Source organism: Antrostomus carolinensis, unplaced genomic scaffold, assembly GCF_000700745.2.
Source record: "Antrostomus carolinensis isolate BGI_N321 unplaced genomic scaffold, ASM70074v2 scaffold515, whole genome shotgun sequence".
Taxonomy (NCBI): domain Eukaryota; kingdom Metazoa; phylum Chordata; class Aves; order Caprimulgiformes; family Caprimulgidae; genus Antrostomus; species Antrostomus carolinensis.
In genome coordinates this window covers 46,792-56,551 of record NW_010315469.1, presented here as the reverse complement: position 1 = coordinate 56,551, position 9,760 = coordinate 46,792, and the positions used below count along the sequence as shown (strand labels likewise).

The 9,760-nt window shown below is 34.3% G+C and overlaps 1 long non-coding RNA gene across 1 annotated transcript in view; it reads left to right on the top strand.

Moving 5' to 3' along the window:
* LOC104524916 (uncharacterized) overlaps positions 1-3,067 on the top strand; it is a 19,449-nt gene extending 16,382 nt beyond the window's left edge. Inside the window, exon 3 of the long non-coding RNA XR_728012.1 lies at positions 2,458-3,067. This is a non-coding gene — a long non-coding RNA (uncharacterized LOC104524916). The remainder of the gene's footprint in view (positions 1-2,457) is intronic.
* The last annotated feature ends 6,693 nt before the right edge of the window (positions 3,068-9,760 follow it).

Here is a 9,760-nt window from a genome sequence, read left to right as displayed (position 1 = left end):
GAAAACTAAAATGACCTCAACTCTATTGTGTTAAATGCTCCTAATACAGGAGTTTGCTCAATGTAGTCTGCTTAAACTAATCATTTTGCTTAAGGGGAAAGTCACTTCATCAAAAGAGGTCACTTGAAATTCCTGTGTCCCAAGCACTTTCAATTGGTGTTGATAGATAAATAGCTTACATCTTTATTTCAGCATTAAAATAAACTGTTTGCCATTATAAGCCTGATCTTTCTAAGGCTATTTAGTGAATGCAAACTTGATTGGGAAAAATGTACGAAACTGCTTAATGTAGGTAGAGTTGACTGATGGGGAAAAATGTGGCTTGCAGTACTTAAAGTTGAAAATATAGATTTTTTTCATTGCTTTTGCATTTAAAATTGGTTTTCTATTTATCAAGGCACAACCACTCAGAATATTAAGTGATGCATTTACTCAAGTTGAGAGGAAGAATATAAATACTTTGAAGAATGATTATGGGTTACAGCCACTGAAGTTTTTGCATGTAGAAATAGTTATACACTTTATTTCTTAACTAGCTGACTCTCAAAGTACACCCTTAAATGCAGAGTTAGATACTAATAATCATCCTTATAGTATGTAAAGAGCATAAGGTGCCTCAAACTAAAATTCATAAGACTGCATAGTGAGCAGATAGTTGCCTAGTGCTGGCCAGGAGGAAACACAGATTCCCACAAAGAACTTGAACTTTTTCTCTGCTGAGAAGCTCAGGTGCCAATCCAGAGGATGTAGGAAGGATATCAGTATTTTTAGGATTTGGAGACCTGAATGACACCAAAAAGAAAACTGATAAAAAGTAAGGAGACTCTTTACCCTAATGATTTGACCAATTGCTTGAAAATAAGCAAATATTCCCCTTAAACTGTAACCAAGACTGCTTTTTACATTTAAACAGTTCCTTACAGAGGTGCTTAAAAGCTACCATATTTTTAATTCTTACCCCTCAGCCAGCTGCCTTTGCTATTAGGCTAGGGTTCCTTTCCTGGCTTAATATAAACCTTGGTTTTCTATGTGATGAAGCAGCCAGCTGCCTTTGCTATTAGGCTAGGGTTCCTTTCCTGGCTTAATATAAACCTTGGTTTTCTATGTGATGAAGCAGCACAAGAGGTTACTTCTCAGGTATGTTATTCTGTTACCAGATTCCTGTGGAACTTGCATGAGATACAAGTTTAATTCTTCAGCCTTACACCCAATTTCAGCTTTAAACCAAATTTACCTCCTAGGCAAATGTTCTGACCACCTAAGTATGATATATAGCCTAGAATCTGCAGGCAAACACCTAAACTTTTAAAAATAAAGTAGCTAGAATGAGGCTCCTATGAAGAGATTGTGACTTGCAGGATTCTTGTCACCTAATTGCAGATATCTACTGTCTCAGCAAGTTACCATTCAAAATACAGGGGTTCTCTGACTTCATTTTATTTCTAATGGACTAGAAAGATAGTGATGCCTACATCTTAAGTTACCATACACTGGGATTCCCGCCCTTAGTTTCTGGATTGCATTGGGTTCACTTGGACACCTGTCTGCTTAGGGCAGGGCAATGCTCCAAAAGTAGATATGGAAGCACATACACTGTTTTCAGGTGTGTTTGCTTTTTTGTTTTCCTTTTTTTTTCCTCTCAGGCATGATAGTACTGATTTGTGTTTACTTAACTAAAGTGCACCTGTATACAGTGTAATTTTACTCTGCATGTGGTCCTGGGATTTCCCTCTTATTGTAAATGCCTGGCACAGTAGGTCTGACTCTCATTTAAGACAATACTCTGCTACTTTTTGTTAATATTTATTGCCACTAAAATGTAGTAGGATTATGAAGCATTAAATATAGCACAAGTTTTTCACAAACCTTTTGTCAAAATTCAAACAAGCGATTTGCCCTTTTATTTTTTTTTATAATTTGCCTTCTTATTTCTTGCGTTTTGGAAGTGTATGTTTACAGTAAAGTTGAATATTACCTCTAGATTGTTGGAAGCCACAGGTGTTTGTAGTGATACTTGAGGCTTTTCACTATCAGGTTGCATATTTGAATTAAACCTGAATTGCTACTGATGCAAATAAAATTATTTCTGAGGGTAGTTTATTTGCTTATGCATAATTCATATCCTCCATTCATTCCATCCTAGCATAATTATTTGTAGGCCTGCTACTGTAGCTGACACTGCTGTGTATTTGCAACAAGCAGGTCTAGCTCGATGCCAGAGCCCTAAATATTTTTGCAATTAGCTTATCACACTCCCTGCTGTTAGGTGCTGAAAAAGCATTGTGGGATAGCTCATATAGATGTGTTTTACCCAAATTTTTTGATTCAAGTGTTGGACTTCACTTGTACAGTTTGATTTCAGTAAATGTTGCTATCTAATTCACAATTAAATAAGGAAAAAAAGAACAGCATCTGAGAACATTGGAAGGGGTCTAACGATATATTCCCTTCTTGTAGGGCAAGAAGAATGGACCAACTCAAGACACAAGGCACCTTCTGCAAGGACAACAAAAGGAGTCTACAGAGACCAGCCATATGCCAGATACTGATTGTACTGTCTGATGTTGTGAAATATCCAATCTCCACCAGTCCTGTATACTGTTCAAAGTAATTTTTTCTATGAACAATCCCTTTTTATTAAATCGAAGTGCATAAAAATCTGAATGGATGGACCGAACTTAAAATATTTTGTTGAAAGAACAACCTGGACAGAAAGATATGTAAAACAAGGAACTTTGTTATTTCCAAACTGTATTTGAAAAAAATAGGTGATCAAAAAAATAACCTTTGATTAACTAGTGTTAAACAAAAAATAGGTTTACTAAATATGTTAGTCTGTTCTTTTAACATAAGCGTAACCTTTTATTTTAAAGGTTTTCAACAATTTAGTTTTTAGTTTTTATTTTCAGCCATTTGCTAGATTTTCTCTTTGCAAACATGCGTAAAAAGGGAAGCAAATTACAAATGCAGATAATGTGGTATTTTGTAATTCAAGTCTTGAAATGTTCTGTAGTGTTAAGCAAAGTTTTACCCTTGCTTGATACTAAATAAACTTTTGAAAGAAAAATCAGTGTGTGTGAGATTAATTTTATGCTTTATCTTATAATAAAACTTCATAAATAGTAGTAAACAGGGAGAAATGTTTAACAGTGATCAGCATAAAAGGCTCATATTAAACATTGCACAACTTCTTTAAAATGGTATAAACCTAAATATGTGTGTATATATATACTCACAGTAGATATAAATGCTGTTTAAAGTATCCAAATGGTATGGATCTGCTCGAGTGCCACATCAAATCAAAATATTTTTGTTAAAAATAGCTAATGAATTTTCTGAAAAAGATGTGACTAGTTTTCATCTTGTTGAGCATTTTTTCAGTAGTGCAACTTTGGAATTTTTATGAGAATTTTGATACGTTAATGACCACCTCGCTCCGTGCTGGAAGCAATAAACACAAAGCTTTTAAAGACTTTCTGACTTGACTAATTGAGGTCGCTTTCGTCAGAGGCAGAGGATGTGTAACCCTTAAAACGGTCTTCATTTGCAAAGGTAAATAAATCAAATAAGATTTTAATCTCACTTAATTTATCTTAATATAACCAATAAAAACAGGGAGACTACAACTTAGTTTCATTTTAGATTGTAGGAAAGACTTTGAGGACACCTAAATTCTCATTTTAAAACATTTAATTTGTATTAGTAATCTAAAAAGCCTTAGCTTAGCTAGTTAAATTTGGACAAACTATTCCCTATTAAACTACTGTAAAACCTCATAACCAATAGTTTGTAATATATTATTTTTCCATAAATTCTAGTAACTTAAACATTACAGATGTTATCTAAAGCTTTTTGTTTATCATTAAGTTTCTATTAATTATAGTTTGATTTACAATGTTTTCTTGAGTTTTTAAAGTCTTTGAAATTTAGTAAAAATATCTTTTTTTTCTCTTGTCAGGAAACCCACCTCTTTGGACAGCCAAGAGAACAAAAACCTTACTCTTCTGATGCTTTGGTAGGTATCTTTACTCATCTATGAAATTATTAGATAAATAATGGAGCTTTTGATCAGGTCCTTAATTCTTTATACACAAGACTTTAATTTACGTAATGATTATGGGTACATTGGCTATGTTCAGTTCTAGTTGGAAAAGTCATAGTTTTAAACTGTCATTAAACAGGAGATTAAACTGTTCCAGTGTGTGGACACTGTCCTCTGGCTGCTTATTTATTGAAAGGTATACATAGCTCTGACAACATTTCAACCAATTAACTCACTGGGACAGAGGAAAGTGAAAGAAAATGAATGTAATTTTATGCTAGTAGTGTTCAAATGTTAATTTAAAGCTCTAATCTGGTCAGCAAACATGTTTAAAGTGGTTTTCCAAAGCTGAAGAAAGCATTCTGTAGAATGACTTTTCAAGTCAAGCATTTCTGCACAAGGAGCAGAATGATTCTTGGCATAAATGAAGGAGAACAAGTCCATTGAGAAACATTAGCTGGAGAATAGCTAGCTCTGCTGTTTCTGGTGAATTCAATACATAAAGTAAAAAAATAATTTCATTCTTTATACTCGGATTGTGTATATTGTAAATAGAACAGATTTTTTCTCTATTTGCTACTCAGAATTCTTCCTGCTAACCTCATGATCTCAGTGCCTTTAGTTGACATGACTTAGATAAACAGAGCTCTATACTTTGAAATACTGTATGTGTTCCTCTGTCTCACAGTAAATATAAGAGACTGTCACAGGCTAAAGGAACTTTTTGTACACACAAAATGACTTTAGAAAAATTTTGAGAATATTTTAAAGATTTAAAGCAAAGACCTTTTTAAGGTTAGGAGAGCTTGGAGAAGATTCTCCCCTCTGGGGTTCAAAGGGCAAAGATTCAATACCAGCTGCTAGAACTGCTATGGCAAAACTGACTATATAAATATCTTTTAAAATTATTTATCATGGAATTGCCCAAATCTCTCCTTCTGTTCACATCTTAAATCACATAATATCATGAGTTATGTAAGTTGCAAGTTTTATTTTGCAAGTACAGAAGTTTTATATTAACCATATATGATGAAACTTGATGAATTGAAACTAAAATTAAAAAAGTGGCAAGGATGGCTAGTAAACAAAAAAGTGACTCAGAAGTGAATTCAACCCTCTGCTATATTTATCCAACTTTTTTTTTCCCCCTATCTTTCCTTTGTTTCTCCTGTATGGAGGATGAGTATACCAGTATGCATTTGTGCCACTTTGCTACTATGCCCTGAAGTGTCCTATAAACCCTTAAATTGTTCCAGGTTCCCTTTGGGGGGTTAAAAAGTGTCCCTAACAAATCATGCAGAGAATGTTTGGGTGTACCATTGTGTGACAGGGTGTTATATGACTGGGTGTTGCAGGTCACATGAGTAAACTAAAAGAAAATTCCCCTCCTGACTAAAAGCCCACCCATCCTATGGCCAGAAGTGATTGTTTTGGTCATGTACCAGATATGCATCTGAGAAGATGGAAATATTCTGTGATGTTATGATGCTCCCATTAAGGATCTGTGACCCACTTTGATGGAAAAGTTAACTATTTGAGTCAAATTTTATTTGTTCTTTCAGTGAGTTGCAAGATGTAATTTTGATACATCTAAGTCTTCAAATATTGATCATAATAGTGGTATGAATTTTAAATCCATTGAGTCTTCCTTTTTCTAATGCTCTACACTGATGCATCTTATTTCTCCTTAAAAAAATGTGTTTTCATGCATCTTAAAAAAAAAAAAGTTGTATCAATTCTCATGTCCTATTCATGTGTGTACAATAAACTACATCAGTTCAAACAGCTGGTATTAGATATTCTTAGAACTACCTATTTGCAGTACAACCCTTCTCCTGACAGTTCCTGAAATAAAATGCACTAGCATTGTGTTCTGCTATTGCATTTCTGTTTTGTTTTTTTCTGTTTTTTCTTTGGAGTAATCTCTGAAATGAAATCCATTAGGTTTTGAACAGAGGGAAAAACAATCTAAAAAGGTCTTTAAATTGAAGAAAAAAAAAAAGTCCTTGTAGAAGGCAGCCTTTCTTTTATTGTGACAAACTAACCTAGAAGTGTTTATCCATTCTAGTAAGGTTTTGTATTCTGACACTGGTCAGTTGCTGTAAGTTACTGGTCAAACAAGTAATGTTAATGATTATAATTAATCATATCACTAACTTGCCTGTATTGAACCTTTTTATCACATTTGCGCTGAATTTCAATGATAGCAGTTGGTTTCCATAAATCTACATACATTTATTATGTGCATAATTGCCTGATCCTGCTGCTTATAACCTGACAGTCTTAAGAGAACTCATAGTGACTAGTCTCAGGATACGTACAAATAAACTATATTTTGCTCTTTTTCAGGAACTTCTGCCATGTTAATTACAGACTGCTTAGAGAATTGTACTTATCCGTGTGCCTAGACAACAATACAGGCTACGGAATATGAAAATCCTGTTCAGTATTCCTTGTAATAAAGCCTTAAAGTGTATAACAGTATAAATTTTTAAATTAATTGTATATTTAAAATCTTAATTGTTTAGTGATGCAACAATGTTTTATTTGGAGCTCAATAAAGAATTTTCATCTAAGTTCTTGTGACGGAGCAATAATGCAACCTCATGTTTCTTTAGTGACTCTTTTTAGCCTTTTGCAGCAAGTGTAAGGGAGTGTGTGAAGTCTCATGACTAGAATTTAAATGCTTTTGGAAGTAGCTTGTCTAATGTATGAACAACATGGATAAGCTAAAATGAAGATTGGTGGTTTATGCTGAAGCTTTTCTTAATAGCTAATTGTAAACAGGTCTACTCAAAGCAAGACTCTTGGGTAGAATTGGTACTCCACCTTCCATTTCCTTCACAAACTTGTGTAACATGAAGGTGTTTTAATCCCTGTCAATTATACTGTGCTGCTTATTCTCTTTCACTTGGTGTTTGATGCATAGAAATGCTTTCTCTAATACACAGTCACAGGTTTTCTAGTAGTAGAGTCTTGGATGAGGCTTTTACACCTTGATAAATCTTATATCTAACAGTCATGTTTCCTCAGTGCTTTCTGTTTTATATTAATTGTGATTGTGATAATTTGTAACAGAAATAAAATTCTGATAATTTAACTACTTGTGTTTTTTCTAAATATTGTTTGCAAAATATGAGCGTCCCATTCCTCAGTTGTTTCCGTCAGATGCGTTTTTCTCACTGAATTTAAAACTCATCCCACGAGAAGCATAATTTTGATCTGTCTGGTTTATTTTAATTTGAAAGTAAGTAATATCACTTAATAGCTTCACACCAAATGGTTCCTCTTGAACATATATTCATAACTTCTAATACCATATACTGACTATTGAAGAAGGCTTTGAAATTTATGGGGATGTGGTGAAAATTAAGATTTCCTATTAACCCTGGTACTGATCAAAGTGTCTTGAGTAAGATATCATTTTTAATAGATAAAAAATGACAATGTACAAAAAAGTATTTTTAATCTTCAAATAGTTAAGGTGATTTTATCAGTTAATCTCACAATTGGGAAAGATTTTCCCTGCCATCATCTCTTACTGTACTACAGCTGCATTTCTGCAGTGTTGTCCACAGCAAGCGATAGTAATAATTTAAATAATTAAAAGCAAAGTCCAAAAAACTTTGAATAAGTGCAAGAGATGTATAATAACAATTCCCTTCAGACTGACAGGCAGGAACCTCTGGTGTGGAACAGCACCTAACATTTTAAATGCTAGCCAAGTAGAAAAAATGTATATAGATACTGTGGGGGGAATTTAGATAAGTAGAATGCAATTTCAGTTGCTGTAATTTGGACCAGACACCAGGATTACCAACACAATCTCATTTCAGGAGTGCTATGAACTATTTGAGGAGTGAAATATCAAACCTTCCACTCTGGAGTAATGAACAACAAAGCTTCTTAATGTCAATGCTAAAATATTTTGCTAGTGTGACTTATTATAATCTGTAACTATCAAGACTATCTAGCAAGTCTGGTAATTTTTCTGATACGTGATTACTGAGTGGCCTGACCTGGGAACTGTTGGGGTCCAGTCAAAGCAGGTTGACTGCAGACTATCCATTTGTTTGTGTTGCAGGTACTTTGCTTGATTTCCCTAAAAACTTAGGGACTGGCTGTTCCTGTGCTTTGAAGCCTGGACTTAATTTCTGCTGGGGTTTTGTTTGTTTATTTTCTTATCACTGGGTAGAGATTTATGTATTGTGATTGTGTTTTGAGTGAAATCTGGGTATCATTGGAATAGTTTTGTCATTCACTTCAAGAGATCACATGCATCCTGCCTGTACTGCCATTGATGACTTTAGCCTACACTGAGACAGTCCTGATTCTCTGTTCTGTCATACCAGTTCTGTGTGACGTTGCTGTACTGAAAGGTTTTGATCAAGGACATGAACCTGCTGCTTCAGATGAATTATCCACTCTGCATCACAGTCTTTCCAACAGTGTTTATCTTAATGCAGGGATGTCCCCACATTTAGGGGACATAATAAATGTATGAAATAATATTCTATGACTGTATGTATGAAAACAAACTTTGAGGTCACATCTTTCTAAATGATGTTTCAGAGCATACTTTTCAAGTTAGAACTTTTCATCTGTCTGGGCAAAGGAACTGAAAATAATTTAAAGGTCAAAATACAGAGTTGAAATATATGTGTATATAATGATTGCTGATAAATAGATCAAATCTACCCTTGAGTGGTTTTGCTTCCATTTCTCCACACAGAACTCTGAAATATTTTTTACTAATCTAGCATTATAGTTGAATTTTTTTTACAGCAGGTGCACAATTGTGTGCTAGAAGGTCCAACTTACAGTAGAAATTCCAGGTTACCAGTGTCAAAGAACCTCCATACTGTTGCAGCTGAGTAAATGCACACCAAGAATCAGAGTATTTAAGTTTATGGAAAAGATTAATTGGATGATGAGGCTGAGAATTATTTTCATAAGCTCAGCAATTTTCTCTGACAATTGCATTTGTTTAATGGGGAGAAAAACCCCTTTGGTAATGGCAATTATTGAAGGTATTTAGTGTTAAAGCACGTATTGCAGAGATGATAAATGTTTGTGCAGCCTCAGAAACTTCAGTGAGTTTGCAGTGCATTGACCCTTGTCTTCAGGCAGGCTTTCTCTACGACTGCAAGTCAAGAGAACATCTCTGGCAAACTTGGATTTTAAAACATGCTTAGAAACTGTAGCCGAGGGCAGAAATAAAGCTGCTTTGCTGTGTAGCACTTTTTCAGGTTTCTCATTGAAAAAGTATTAAGAGTAAGAAATGTCGACATTCCTAAAAATAGCAAATTAGGGAACATGCTTAATGGAAACTCCACTTTTCAGTTGAAAAAGTATTAAAAATTATGAAATTAAAAGAATTTAGATTTAATAAAGGTATATGACAAAATTTCTCAGGATTCCTTATATCCAGTGATCAAAACAACTCATACTCTTTCAAGATAGAAAGCTAGTCAGCTAGAATTCCTGACTAAACAAAGTTCTGCTTGTCTCTACCCTGAGAGAAATCAAATGTAAATCAGTCCTTGCACTTAAGTTTCTGCTTTTGCAAAACTAAACACTTAGCCAGTTTTTTATGCCTAGAACCATTTAGCCTGAAAAAGAGAAGGCTCCTGGGAGATCTTATAGCGGCCTTCCAATACCTGAAGGGGCCCTACAAGAAAGCTGGGGAGGGACTTTTCATAAGGGCAGTTAATGACA